This window comes from Canis lupus, chromosome X (genome assembly GCF_048164855.1).
Source record: "Canis lupus baileyi chromosome X, mCanLup2.hap1, whole genome shotgun sequence".
In the NCBI taxonomy this organism is placed as follows: domain Eukaryota; kingdom Metazoa; phylum Chordata; class Mammalia; order Carnivora; family Canidae; genus Canis; species Canis lupus.
The window spans coordinates 14,420,250-14,436,007 of record NC_132876.1 but is presented as its reverse complement, the minus strand read 5'-3'; positions in this window follow the sequence as shown (position 1 = coordinate 14,436,007).

The window sequence follows — 15,758 nt, the reverse complement described above, 5'->3', positions numbered from 1 at the left end:
TCTTACTGGGACCAAGGCTCTGTCAAGGCGAAGGGACCAAACCAGGGAGGCGGAGCAAAGAACTGGCGACTATTGGTGCTTTGGCTCTTTTCCACTGTGTCAGGCATCTCCAGAGAAGGAGGATCCTTTTGGAAAGTGTTACTACCCAGAGGAGTGGGCATTCCCCTCCAATCTGGCAGAAACTTGATAGGTAGATGTTAGAGAGAAACATTGAGAAGTTGGCAGTCCTTTCCCTGTTTTCCCCAATTCCTAACACACATTCTCTCTCTCTCTCTCTCTCTCTCTCTCTCTCTCTCTGTTTTTCCTTCTCCCTCTCCCTCTCTCGCTCATATGCATGCATGCATGCACTCACGCACGCACTTGCACTTGCATGTCTGTGCCAGGTTCTGCAGCCAAATCCGGATGCCGGCCTGACTGGCAAAGAAGGGTCTTGAAAAGAACGTCCTCATCCAGGAGCCAGAACAATGGTGAAAGCATGAGGAGGTCTGATGTCTAATCACTTTGTAACTGTCAGTCATTGTTCCGACAGGTAGTTTTAATGGGGAAGAAAATTCAGGAAACATCTATTTTGGCTCCAAACCCTTAGCCAGAGGTGTTAATTCAGAAGAAGACGGCTCTCTGGGCTCCTGAGAGTGCTAAGTGCCTTCCCCAGCTTCATCTAGGTAAGCATTTAACAACCAGTGGGCCATGACCCATTAGATAGTAGTGAAAGCTATATAGCAGGCTGTATCAACATTTAAAGATGAAAGGAAATAAAATAGAGTAGAATAGAATAGAATTGAATACAATAAAGTAGACTAGACTAGAATATCATGCATTGCACACAGTAAGGGTGAGTATTGTTCTGTGAAACTTTTATTTCTTCTGTGTTTATGGGTACTTGATCACCACATAAAATATTTCTTATTGCTGGTCACCAGAAAATTTTTACTTTTTTGAAAAACACTAACCTATGAGCACTGGGTGTTATGCTATATGTTGGCAAATTGAACTCCAATACAAAAAATTTTAAAAAAAGAAAAACACTAGTTTAGATGATTTGGTAGAAAAGCACATGAAGGCAAGCCCTCAGACCATCCCCAATGTTGTAAATACCACTACTACTACAACTACTATAACCACTATTTTGGAGTTTCTTTTTTTTTAATATTTTATTTATTTATTCATAGAGATGCAGAGAGAGAGAGAGAGGCAGAGACACAGGCAGAGGGAGAAGCAGGCTCCATGCAGGGAGCCAGACATGGGACTCGATCCCAGGACTCCAGGATCACACCCTGGGCTGCAGGCCACGCTAAACCGCTGCGCCACCGGGGCTGCCCTATTTTGGGGTTTCATTATGTGTCAGGCACTATTCTTAGTGTTTCATGTTTATCATCTTAATTAATATTTATCAAAGCCTGACGTAAATTCATCTGGGTTCTACAGAAAAAGTCGTAGGCGCAGCATCAAGTTCAAGCAGCTAGAAAGGGGGATAAGGGTAAGAGCTGGGTGAACCTATGAACCTAGATGCACCTGTCTCCAAAGTTTGTATTCTTAACGGCTCTAGACCATTTCCTTCTTTAGGTCAATATATAGTTAAATTCATTCATTAAACACATAATGAAAATCCTGGTTGTGCTGGAAGCTTTACACAAAAGTGAGAATGCTTAGAAAAATAATTTCAGATTCCAGGAAACTTCCAGTAACCTCCTATTAAAAAGAGGATTTTATTTTGAATTAGTTGCCTATTTGACTCAGAACCCCAGGCCCTAAACCCACCCTTAAGACCCTCTGGTGGGCCTCAGAAAATCAGCTGGAAGAACAGGATTTCAAGGCACTAGGTCTCCATGCTCTTACCCCTCTAGTTGCTTCCACTCTAATTCCACACAGAAATCTTGTACCAGAGCGCATTTGGTTTTTGTCTTTTTATAGTTTGAGCTAAATTGGTTCAACCACTTTTGAGTTGATGAGGAAAAAAAAATCATACTTCTTCCACTTCCAAAATAAGCTCCTCTTTTGGGCACACAGAAAGCTCAGAAAAGGCTGAAACTTTAAAACTTCCCACTTCACATATGGGTACATTTAGGTCCTCCTTACTTTTAAATTTACTTTTTAAATTCCTAGTGATCATTTTGCAAACTCCCATGTTCTGTTGTGATTTTTGTAATTCCCATAGCACACACCCTACAAGGACACCCAGTATATTCTAGACCAGAGGTATTGTCTCAACAAGTGCCACCTAGTAAAAAGTGGGGCTGGGGGTGAGAGAGGAGATGAGTAAGGGGGGAGTAGGGGGGGAAATACCACCTAAAGCCTCCCACTGGAGTACAGGTTAGGTCAAATATGCCCCAAAGGGGAGGCCCTCTTTTGTTTCCTGGCTGCTTGCATGAGCCAGAGCAATATCTCATGGCTGCTGGCATGGAATTCTCTTTAAACCAGGGAAGGCTGAAACTTGACCTAACTGGCTATTCATTCTTCTGTAGCAGTTCTTGGCCACTCATCAGAGTTTCTCTGATCTCTTTGTTTGGAATGAAAACTAATGGACTCATAAACACGTGCAGAATTTCCAGGGAAGAAGTTCTCCATTGTCATCAGTGACATGACCAGACACTGGGGCCATGGGTGCTGTCGGGAGTCCAGCCCAAATCTCAGCTCTCCAGCTTGGGGGCCCAGCAACTTCCTGGCTGGGATTTGCTCTTAGGGGCAGACCTTCACCCCCACCTGTAGCTACATCCTTCCGACGCTTTTCAAAACAGGAACAGTTGTCCCCGTCCTCACATTCTCCTGGCTATTCTATTTTTGCCAGCATGCAATAGGATATTGCAAGCCTGCCCCAGCCAGAGCGGCGCTGACCGGACTCCCCACCCCTGGGGCGTGCGCCTAGCCCAGCCTGTTTTAGTCACCACACTCCTAAAAGCACCAAAGAAAAAGAAAAGGGGTTCTACTTCTCAACCTTACCACTCTGCCTGAAGCTTCTATGAACAAAGGACATTTAATAATAGAATTCCTCCTCTGGTATTTATAGCACCAATTGCTCAAAGCTGTTTTAGGCTTTATTTTTAAAATCCCAGCCTTTGTCACAACCTCCCAGGAGCTGGAGCAGAAGGCAGGGATCAGCAGCTCCACTCTGCAGACCGAGAAACTGAGGCTCAACAAAGAGACACCAGTCCAAGGATGGACAACAAGCAAAGGCAGCTGAGAAGTGGAAGCCCCATCCAAGCAAGGCACCAGGCTGATGAGGCTATGAGCCTTCACGTACCTGTTAATTCATTCTCTCAACATCAATTAAGTTCTGATTCTTTTATTAGTGCCACACTAGGCACCAGGGAAACAGAGAGGCAGGAGTTTATAGTCTCCTGTTTGCTTCAATGAAGAAATTTCAAGGAGACAAAAAAAGAAGGGGGAACTTCATGATTGAAAGATATTTGAGAGACAACGTATGGACCCTGTTTGGTCCCTGGGTCAAATATACCAAATGTAAGAACACATTTGTGACACAACTGAGGGAATTTTAATGTGAACAGGATATTTGGTAGTTAAGGAATCGTTAATTTTTAGATATGATAGGATGATAAAATTACCTTACCATTTAGAGACATATCTTGAAGCATTTATTGATGAAATGACCTGATGTGTGAGAATGGCTTCAAACAATATATGATTGATAGGAGAAAATAGGTAGGGATATAGATGAAACAGGAATGCCCTTGAGTTGGGTGGCTCAGTTGATTAAGTGTCTGACTCTTGGTTTCTGCTCAGGTCATGATCTTGGGGTCTTGAGATTGAGCCCTGTTGTGGGCTCTCTGCTCAGCTGGGAGTCTGCTTCTCTCCCTCTCCCTCTGTCCCTCTCTCACTCATTCTTAAATAAATAAATAAATAGATAGATAGATAAATAAATAAATAAATAAGTCTTTTTTTTTTTTTTTAAAGAAAAGAATGCTCTTGAGTTGATGATTGTTGTAGCTGGGTAACTGGTAAGGGCAGCTCACAATACTTTTCTCTTTAAGTTTCATGTCTGCTTGAAATTTTCTATAACAGAGGAATAAAAATAATTTTTTAAAAAAGTCAAAAGTCATGGTACCTGCTCTCAAGAATTCCAAGAGTCTGAATCACCTAGAGAGTTTTCCTGACAGCCATGTGAAATAAGCACAACCTTTCCTGTGCTGTGGAAGCCAAGAACAAGGAATGTGGGGCTCCAGCATGGGGCCACAGGTCCACAAGCAAGTTGGCTGTAGAACTGACAAGGCAGGACAAGAGCATTCCTCACTGATGTGGATCATGATTTTATTCTTCTCCATGACATTCCATCAGGAATGGACAGGCTGTGTTTGACCTGGACAGACCTTAAGGTCCTAAAGTGGGGTAACTAAGTCTGAGAGGCTGGAAGTGACTTCTCAATGCTACATGGCAAACAAGTGGCAAAATTGGCAGTCTAAAATCTGGGGCCACTGACTCCCATAGCAGCACCGTATTCTTTAAACATTTATAGGATACTTGCTATGCTCCAGGAACCATGCTAGGCACTATTATACTGTCATCCCACCCTCAGATCCAAATAGGCAGAGAAATATGTATTTCTTTCGTTCTACTGCTCTTACTTGGGCATCCCCTATACAGTAAGCACTTGACTAGAATTGGAATTAATTAAGGTTTAGGTCCTGAAGAGCAATTTTCCTTTGTCTTGATTGGGGGGTAAGTTGTAGATTGTATTATGTTCCCCATAAAATTCTTATGTTGAAGTCCTAACCAGAGTCCTTAGAATGTGAGCATATTTGGGGGTCCCCTGGGTGGTGCAGTCAGTTAAGTGCTGGACTCTTGTTTTCAGTTCAGATCATGATCTCAGGGTTGTGAGATTGAGCCCCATGCTCAGTGCGGAGTCTACTTAACACTCTCTTTCTGTCTCCCTCTGCCCCTCTTCCCCTCATCGTGCTCTCTATCTCTCTCTCTAAAATAAATAAATAAATATATTTTTAAAGATTTTATTTATTTATTCCTAACAGACAGAGAGAGAGGCAAAAACACAGGCAGAGGGAGAATCAGGCTCCATGCAAGGAGCCTGACATGGGACTCAATCCCAGGACCCCGAGATCATGCCCTGAGCTGAAGGCAGACGCCCAACCACTGAACAGACGCTCAACCGCTGAGCCCTCCAGGCACCCCAATAAATAAATCTTTTTAAAAATATGACCAAATTTGGAGATACAGTCATTGCAGATGTAATTAGTTAACAGATAAGGTCATTAGGGTGATGGGCCTTAAAGCAATGTGACTGATACCCTTATAAAAAGGGGAAATTTGGACATGAAGACAGACATGCATAGAGGGAAGACAATGTAAAGGAGAAGAAGTTTGCCTATAAGGAGAAGACAGGCAACTAGCAGCCAAGGAGAGGGTTCTGTAACAGATCTTTCCCTCAGCCCTCAGAAGGAATCGACCCTGCCAACACCCTGATTTTGGACTTCAAGACTCTGAAAAGAGAGACAATAAATTTCTGCTGTTTTAGCCACCCAGTGTTGGTACTTTGTTATGGCAGCTGTAGGAAACTAATACAGCATATCTGAGTAGTCAGGTGAGTAGGGGAGGAAGAGACTGAAGGAGAGTTCATGGATTCATTCCACAAACATGTATTGTGACCCTCTGATGTGGCAGGCACTGTGCCAGGTACCAAGGGGGATAGAAAGATGACTTTTTGCTCCCAGTGCCCAGATAAGTGGTAGTCAGAGTTTATCTTGTTCACTCACAACACTAATACAGGACAGAAAGTCATCAGAACCATGAAGGAAGTACTGATAAAAATACCATTGGAGTTCAGAAGAGGAGGAGAATCTCTTTCAGCTAGGAGAAGGAGAGAATAAGAGAAAACTAAATTCAAAGGTTATCAATTAAAGTATGTCCTAAAGAATGGGTACAATTTGGGCAAGATGAAATATCAGGAAAGAACATTCCCAGTAGAAAAAAACAGCATAAGCACAGGCATGAGAGTGGCATAAAAAAAAGTAAGTCTAAGGTAAGTGAAAAAGAGTTTGAGGAGAAAAAGCTGAAAGGTATCCAGATAGAAAGGCAGCTGTAGAAATCTAGATGAGACAAATGATGGTGGCTTTGAGTAGGACAGAGAGATAGTAGAAGGATTTGAGGCAAAGAATGTAGCTCAAAATCGACTTATTAATGGTTTTCACTCAGGTTCAGGACTAGAGCAAGCAGAGAGATTGGATGTCAACTGGTTTAGAAAACTAACCAAACTTAGATGAGTCAGCATGTTCCTGCTCTGTGCCACACTTGTACTAGGCCTTGGCCATGGCCTGTAGACCCAGTGGTGAGCAGAGCCATGGCCACCACCCTCATGGAGCTCAAGATGGGAAGATGAGGGCCACATATAACCACTCATTGCATACTAATTTCAATCCACTTTGAGAAATGTGAAGAAGACAATATATGGAGTACTAAGGAGGTATGAGAGGAAGGTCAATCCAGTCTTAACAGAGACCAGAAAGTAAAGAAAGTTGGTGGTGAAAGGGTAGGACTGAGAGGGAAGCTTCTCAAGTACAAGCAAGACTCTGAAATAGGATAAACCTCACAAGAAGGTCAGTGAGGTTGCAGCGCATAGACTTAGGGAGAGTTTGGTAGGAGATGAAGATAGAGAGGCAGAGAGGGAACAGATTACACACAGGGCCTTACAGATCATAGTAAGGAATGGAGGCTTTCTCCTGAAAGCAATGGGAAGCCAATATATGTTCTAAGAAAGGGGTTGACATGCTCTGATTTTCCCTTTTAAATGTAGATAGGAGTACAAGCATGGGACCAACTAGTTGACTATTACAGAGGACTAGGTGAGAGACAGTGGTGGCCTGTCCTGGAATAGGGAGGTGAGAAAGAAGCAGACAGATGAGATCAGAATTCAGAAAATAGAATGAACAGAATTCAGTGTCTATTTGAAAATGAGAAAGGAGTGGGAGGAGTCAGGGATGACTTCTAAGATTTTGTGCAGAAAAGCTAGATGGAAGGGGTGGGGATGAGGATGGGGTGCACAAGTTTAGGGGACAGTGAAGATTGTGAGATCAGATTTGGATTTGGTGTCCAGTGCTTGCTGAGCAGTTCAGCAAGGGTATAGTGGCTTCACCAGGCTGAGGACTAAGTCTGGATAACATCCTTTCACTCAGCACAAGCCATAGGCTAAATCAACGAGCAACCTGAGGTGTCATGGTACCCCACTCCTCATTACTGGCCCCGTGAGCATTTTTGAGGTGACTATGCTGGGTCTGTGCTCTTCGTGATCTCTGTTCTTCTAGATGCTTTTTTTTCTGGGACCTCACACAGATGGGTCCAGCCCCTAGGTCAGATGGCATAGGCAGAGTCAAAGAAAAGGAGACCCTGGATCAGCCTGGAAGTAACTAAGACTGACCACAAGAATACTACTACCTCCACCTCCCACCTGAGAGACTCTTGGGGTGCTTCCCCAGCCATAAACCTACTTGTTCTCCACAGCAGCACCATGACAAAGGCAGAAGATGAAATAGCTGACAGATGTGGACTCTCTAGAATAAGGTCACATGTGTGGTTTGAAGACAGGAGTTGTGACTTCTTTGTCCATCTCTCTCCCTCCTTCTCTCTCAGTGCCTCAGCCCCAAGCACATGGCTTGGCACAGAAAAGAGACATAGTGAGCAGCACTTGGTGAAAGACAGAAAATGCTGTCGTTCCCCTTAAACCCAGGAAACAGCAGTATCTTTCTAAAGCTGTCTAGCCGCTCCCTGAAGCTCCTACCTAAAGCTATCTGGACATGCTTCCCAGAAACACAAAATAGGTAATGGGGGGAGGGGTACTGCTTTTATTTGCTGTCATTTGTTATATATCTAAAATGTTTCAAAATGTCAAGTAAAGTAAATGGTGGAACCCAGGCTTCCAGAAGCCATATGATCCATCATTAAAAAGAATTTAATCAAGGAAATTGCCTTTAATAGGCACAGAGACTGTCATCTGGGAAAATGAAATTTGCAAGGGAAGCAGCAGGCCTTCATCCCAGGAGCCTGGGGTCGGAAACGTCCTATGAGGATGACAACAGAATAGAATAGGCACTTCTGGAGATAAGGAGGCTGGGTTAAAGGAGCATGGTGAAAGAAGAAAACTGTTTCCTTGATGCGGAGATCCATAGAGGCAGAAAACACAGACCTGAGCTCTCAGCTATATAGATCCCTCCTGCACGCTGCAGCGTGCAAAAGGTTAGGGCAACCTTACTAAGAGACCAGTGGATTTCTGGTTTGACAGCTGAGGGAGAGAGGGGTTTCCCTGAATGTATCTGTTAGGACTTTTCATTGCAAATGATTGAAACCCAACTGAAACGGGGCTAATCCCCTCCTCTATCAGGCTAGTCCCTCTCTGAGAACCTCAAAGATATAATCTTAGTAAAGAGACCTCTTTTCCATTAGCACATATTTTGTATGCTCTAGGTAAGGCATACTGTATTACTACAAGGTAAGCTAGGGGAAAGAAAATGTTATTAAGAATATCATAAAGAAAATACATTTATAGTATTGTGCTGTATTTATTAGAAAAAAATCCCTGCGTAAGTGGGCCTGCACAGTTCCAACAATTGCTGTTCAAAGGTCAACTGTATGGGTTAATCGAATGCTTATGCTATCTGTAGGCTTCTGGTCAATAGTAAGTTATCCGTTGTTAAGTTTGGGGGGTGTCAAAAGTTTTACATAGATTTTTGGCTGCGCCAGGGGGCAGATGGTCAGCGTACCTCACCCCAGCATTGTTCAAGGGTCAACTGTACATTCAAAAACCTTTGAGGGGGGCAGCTCGGGTGGCTCAGCGGTTTAGCGCCGCCTTCAGCCTGGGGTGTGATCCTGGAGACCAGGGATCGAGTCCCACGTCGGGCTCCCTACATGGAGCCTGCTTCTCCCTCTGCCTGGGTCTCTGTCTCTCTCTCGCTCTCTCTTTCTCTCTCTGTCTCTCATGAATAAATAGATAAAAATCTTTTTTAAAAAACCCCTTGAGGGGAATAAACCCAGGCAGGATGAGGAAACAGCACTGGATGAGGATGAGGAAGGAGGATGTCAGTGGAGAGAAGGGCACTTCGTGAAACTCTGGAATGGCCTTCAGAGATTTTTGCCTTGTGCTTATGGCAGCAACAGAATTCTTCACAGGATTGGTGGAAAATGCTCTTCTGCTGGTCTAATCAAACAAGGAGGGCCTCAACCTGGACACGCATTGGGAAGCAGCAAAACAGGTGTACTTGGGCCAAGCAAGTGTTTTATTTTTTGTTGTTTGGTATTTCTTCGGTTCTTTAGTCAAATCATTCTGGTCCAACCGCCTTCTTCACAGATCTCAGCTATCACAAAGACTAAAATAATTAATACCATCCAACAGCCATCCTGGAGCCAGGCACACCAGGAAAGGACTCATGTATCACCAGTCTGGCTCCACCAGTTACCAGGGAAGTAGGAGAGAGAGTAGGAACAAGAAACTGAAAGTCTATCAGCCTGATGGGGGCACTCCATCTTTGAGCTTTCACTTCCTTACCTGTAAAATGCAGGGGCACCTGGGTGGCTCAGTCAGTTAAGTGTCTGACTTGATTTTGGCTCAGGCCACGATCTCAGGGCTGTGGGATTGAGCCCTGTGTCAGGCTCTACACTGAGTGTGGAGCCTGCTTAAGATTCTCTCTCTCTCTCTCCCTCCTCTCCTTTTCTAAAAAAATGCAAAAAAATGGTGCATTTGGAAATGCCTAGCATCCTATTTGGTTCATGGCACACATGCAAAAATGGCTATTTCTTCTTTTGTTCTACCCCTCCATGCTCCAAGATCATTCTAGCCAACTTATTTTCCTAAAAGCATCTGTTAACTAGTCAACTGAACCATAGTCTGAAATCCTGAAAACAGAACTAAACCATCCTATCCCTCTGATCCTCCTCACTCCTTGAGGTCACTGGGAACTTCCCAATGGCCCATCTCCTCTTATTTTGTGAGGGAGTGGAAATAGTCATATCTTGCCTTACTCAAGAATCAGAAGATGCTATTAGCTCATTCTGCCCATCCTGTTCTACCAGAGGACTGAGAGAGTCATAGTATTTCCAAAACTCAGATGAGCCTTAGAAGTCATCTGGTCTAGGGGCTCCTGGGTGGCTCAGTCAGTTAAGTGTTTGCCTTTGTCTCAGGTCATGATCCCAGAGTCCTGGGATCAAGTCCCAAGTCAGGCTCCCTGCTCAGTGGGAGTCTGCTTATCCCTCTCCTCACTTGTGTGCTTTCTCTCCTTCAAATAAATTTAAAAAAAATTTTAAGCTTAAAAAAAAGAAGTCATCTGGTCTAATTCTCTACCCCATTTTACATATAACAAGACTGAGGCCAGAGGGGGAAAGGAATTGGCCAAGGTTGCACGGTATCTTAAAGACAGAGTCAGGAGTAGACATTGAGACTCAAAGACCTGTGCTCTTTCTATTGCCTGATTATAAGTCTTTTTCATTTTCATAAAGTATAATATACTTTATTAGCTAAACTAATGTCTTTCAACTTGGATCTGCAAGAAGGGTTTTCAGAGATGAGACAAAGGGATTAAATGAGAACTGCTCCTCAAAGAAGAAAGTTACTCTACTATTCATCCACCAAGGCAGATTATGTGGTATGGGGGGTGTGAGGGAAGGAAGCCCCTGGGCCTAAGCCACATATTCACAGAAGGCCTCAAAGTTCATCTTTTGACATCATTTTTAAATAATAACAATGACAGTGAACACACAGTACTTGGTATATTCCAGGACCTGTTCTGAGCCCTTTGTAGGTAATAACTCATTTAATCCAAATAAAGTTATACTACAGTGATATTTTAAGTGTATGTCAAAATTGTTAATATAGTAATAATATTGTAAACATAGCATAAGTGTTTTAACCCTACTTTGCTATTACTTCTTTTCTTAATGTATCACAAGCTTTCAAACAAGGAAAGAGGCCTGGGTATTGACCATGAAAAGACCCTGTACCATCCACTCATCCATCCATCCATCCACCCAATCAACCATCCATTCATCCACCCATCCATCCATCCATCCAATCATCTTTCCACACACCCATATACCTACCCTTCCATCCATCCAACATAATGCCAGGCTCATCCTATTAACTAAGGCCTATGTTTAGTGTCAGTGATACAGAGATGAAGAGAACATATTACCCATGCTTGGGTTGTTCACAGTTCCTCCAGAAGAAGAGTAAGTATGAACCTGCATGGAAACCACAGTGAAACAATAGTATAAAGGCATGCAGGAGGGGTACCTTACCAATTTTGTTCCCTTAACTATTTTTAGAGGGAAGTATCAATAAAGACTTGCCCAAGAAAGCGACACCTCAGCACACCTCAGAGGAGACTAGGAAAATAACAGTGGGATTCCCCAGCAAAAAGAGTTCTTCAGCTTCTGGAGTCATAATACCCTTGGAAAATATGATGAAAATGTATCTTTCTAGATAATGGCATATGTATAAACTTGTACACACATTTCCCCCTTTCACAAGTAAGCTTAAAATTCAGCTCTCTTACTCACTAGTCATGAGACTCTGGGCCTGTTACCTCTTTGATTAAATGAGAGGAACAATAGTACTTGTCTTCTTTCAGGGTAGTTGTTACTATCAAATGCAAAATTGTGTGTAAAGCATTTTCAGAGACTTGGCAATCAATAAGTCATAGTTCCCTTTCCTTTCCCTAAGTGGAATTTAATTTTCAAAAGCAATGAAACGACAATGTAGCCAAAAGGGTAGATTGATCTTTTCTTGATTCCTATGGAGTCTCTCTCTCTCTCTCTCTCTCTCTCTCTCTCACCTCTTCTATCATACAGACTAGTCTATCTGGCCTCATTTCCCAACTGTCTTTTTATAGCCAACATCTTAGATTATTTGGAGCCCCTTAGGGTACCATACCATAGAGATGTGATTACTGGTTAGGGCAAGAAGTCATTCTTTCCCTTGGGGAATCTTCTCTTCTACCTGAAAGGACTTTGACAAGGGCTGGAGATGCTGTGTCAGGCCAGAAAATACCTCCACCACCCCAACTGATCTCTTAGCTCAACTTCTAGTATCAGTAGCTTAACTTCTGTATCAATTTCCCATGGCTGCTGTACAAAAGTACCACAGACTGGGTGGCATACAAAAACAGATTCTCTCGGGCAGCCTGGGTGGCTCAGCAGTTTAGCACTGCCTTCGGCCCAGGGTGTGATCCTGGAGACCCGGGATCGAGTCCCACGTCGGGCTCCCTGCATGGAGCCTGCTTCTCCCTCTGCCTGTGTCTCTGCCTCTCTCTCTCTCTCTCTGTGTCTCTCATGAATAAATAAATAAAATCTTAAAAAAAAAAACAGATTCTCTCATAGTTCTATAAACCAGAAGGGATGGTTCCTTCCGGAGGTTCTGAGGAAGTATCCATTCACTGCCTCTCTCTCTCTCCTAGCTTCTGGAAGTTGCCTGCAATCCTTGGCATTCATTGGCTCATAGAGCAGCACCCCAATCTCTGCTGTCATCTTCTTATCCACCTCCCTGTGTGGCTCTGTGTCAAATCTCTTTCTCCTTTCTTTAGGAGGATCTTTATTGTTGGATTTAGGGCCCATCCAGACAATCCAGGATGATCTTACTTCAAGATCCTTAACTTAATTACATCTGCCAAGACCCTTTTTCTAAAAAAGATCACATTCTCATCTTCTGGGAATTAAGACGTGGACATTATTTTGGGGTTCCACCATTCAATCCACCACTACGGGTCTTATTTCTTTGAATAAATTCCAGCTTTTATGAGCCTGGTGATAAGGTGTTTTGTTTTGTTTTTTAATTTTTACTTATTTATGATAGTCACAAAGAGAGAGAGAGAGAGAGGGGGGCAGAGGGAGAAGCAGGCTCCATGCACCGGGAGCCTGACGTGGGATTTGATCGCGGGTCTCCAGGATCGCGCCCTGGGCCAAAGGCAGGCGCCAAACCGCTGCGCCACCCAGGGATCCCCTGTTTTGTTTTGTTTTAAATGATGTCATTACCTTTGAGTCAGGGGGAAAATCTATCAGTTACAAATTAGTGCCAGACATAGTGCTGGGGGTTGTATATGCATTAACTCACTTAATCTTCACAAGCCTTTGTAGGAGGCAGATGATACAATCATCTTTATTTTGCAGATGAGGCTGAGAGTACTTCAGTAATTAGCCCCAGGTCAAACAGCTAGTATTTAGTGAAGTTGCATTCAGAGTCCTTTCTACCTGATTCTGAAACTTACTTTATTGAGTCCTGACCCTAGGCAATACACCCTTCTATGTGCTTTGCAAATCAATACATGATCTAACATTCATAATTACCTTACAAGTTAAATACATTATTAGTAGCCCTTCCCCTCTCTATGGATGAGGAACTCAAGGCACAGAGAGGTTTAGTAACTGGTCCAAGGTAATACAGCTAAATGATCATAACCCTGGGCGTCCTTTGTCTGTAAGATTAGGAACGGAGATTGACTCAACATCTATGTCAGGCACTTTGTATTTTTTCACAAGGAATCTTCCATGGAAACTTGCAATACAGATCTTATTCTGTTTCCAGAAGGGAAACTGAGGCTCAAAGGGTGAAATGGCCTGCCTATGAATGATGAAAATTTGATATAAACCAGGTCTTTTCAAGTGGCCAGGTGTGTTCTTTCCACTAGCCCTAACTTCTTCCCAGAGTCATCGTGAGGATCTAAGGAGATGATGAGTGTGACTGGGACTTTGAAAAGAAGACAGGTCTTATGAAGATAATTATCTATGTCCATATAGGACTCTTCCTCTTCAAACTCATCCTAACTGCTGTTGTCATCACTATTAAAGTACTATCACACTTGCTTAACCTGAAAAGTCCAAGGCCAGGGTCACCAATGCCCAGGAGGTGCTACTGGCTTGCACAGCCCTGATTTGATAACACTTTTGAGAAAAAATTACATAACCTGAGGGAAGAAGGATGAGTTGGCATGAAGCACAGAGTTCGGTCACATTGTAGTCACACTTGGAGTGTCTAATTAACCATCAAGTGTATGCCTCCTGGCAATGGCTGAAAAGAGGGTCAGGACAGAGCCACTCACCCCCTACATACACAAAGAAGTAAGAAAGTAGAATAGGGAAGCTCAACAGAGCCACACATCACCAATGGCCAAGGGCTTCTCAAGGCAGACCCAGGTATTAACAAGGCTAGGCAGGGCTGGGGATTGAAGGGATGCTGGAGTTGATGTCATTAGGAATGCAGTTCCCTTATATATGCTGGAGGTCAAGGGCAGCAGGAATATAACCACACAGGGCACATGCCCCAACACACGAGCTCCATCTCCTGAATCCCCAATGTTTCATTTTGAATGATATCATCAGGCCTGAACTGTTAGCCCACCTTCACTCCTTCATCACCCTCAACTCTTATGGGCCCTGCATTATGGTAGTTGCCCATGTCTCAGAAGTTTCCTCAGACCTTTCCTTGGGGAATCTTCTTTTCTACCTACATCTCTACATCCAAGGTGTGGGGCTTGAACTGGGGTCCCCACCTTTCTCTCTCTCTCCTTTTTAAAGAGAGATAGAGAGATAGATAGACTTACTGGTTTAAAAGAAAGAGAGTGTGTGTATGTGTGTGTGTGTGTGTGTGTGTTTGTGTGTGTGTGCCTGCCCATGGGCATGGGGCTGGGGAGAGGGAGAAGGAGAGAAGCAGACTCTGCGCTGAGCATGGAGCCCAATGCAGGCTCAGTTGCACAACCCTGAGATCATGACCTGAGCTGAAATCAAGAGTCAGACACTCAATTGACTGAGCCACCCAGGTGCTCCACCCCACCTGTCTTTTGAGAAAGTATTCTCCGCACGGTGACTATGTGACTCTAGAAAGTACCCTACTTCACATCCCCACTGAGGCTGTAGACAGAGGTCAAATGGCACTGGTAAGATATAAGCCTGGCCAATATACATCCTTTTCTGGCATTTTACAAATTGGAGCTGGAGACATTCTAAGGACATTCTTTGTCCTTGGGTCAGTGGCCTGGAAAGACATGAGCTTGAGATTGCCCTGTGGTCAGGTTTCTCACCGCATGGAGAGTGCCAGCCTCCAGCAGGAAAGAATGAAGCTGACACATAAAGAGAGGCGCGTGGAGGAAGAACAAATGCCTAAAACCATTCTTCCTGATTGCCAGCTGTCCCCAAGGCCAGCTTCCCTGGCTTGAGCACAGGAACCAATACACTCCTCTCTCTCTCTCTTTCTTTTTTAGGAGTTTATTTTTAAGTAATCTCTACACCCAAGGTAGGGCTTGAACTCACAACCCTGAGATCAAGAGTCACACACTCCGCTGACTGAGCCAGCCGGGTGCCCCTACACTCCTCCTCTCTTTTTTGGTTTAAACTCAATTGAATTGTTTTTCTTTTACTTTCAAAGAAATAGTTCCTATACGCTCCACATGCCGACCAGAGTCACAATTATTCTATGTAGTCCATGTCATGGGGTGCCTTAGAACATTTCTGTGAGGCAGCCAGTCCCATTTTACAGAAGAGGAAGCTGAGCCACTAAGGACTTAATTTTCCTAACCCTCACAGCCAGTCAGTGGGAAAGCCTGGAATCTGTGCTCTTCCCCTATCCCTTGCTACTAAAAATTAACTTAATCCCTGCAACATGTGTTACAGTCATCCTTTCCTCTGTCCTTTCTGCCATCTGCCTCCTACAAAGGCCTCTTTAACCCTTTCCTAGTATGGTGCAATAGCATCCTGCCAGTTTCCCCTGCCTCTCCCCTCACTAATCCATCATTTCCCAGTCAGTATTCCTAAAACATACTGGA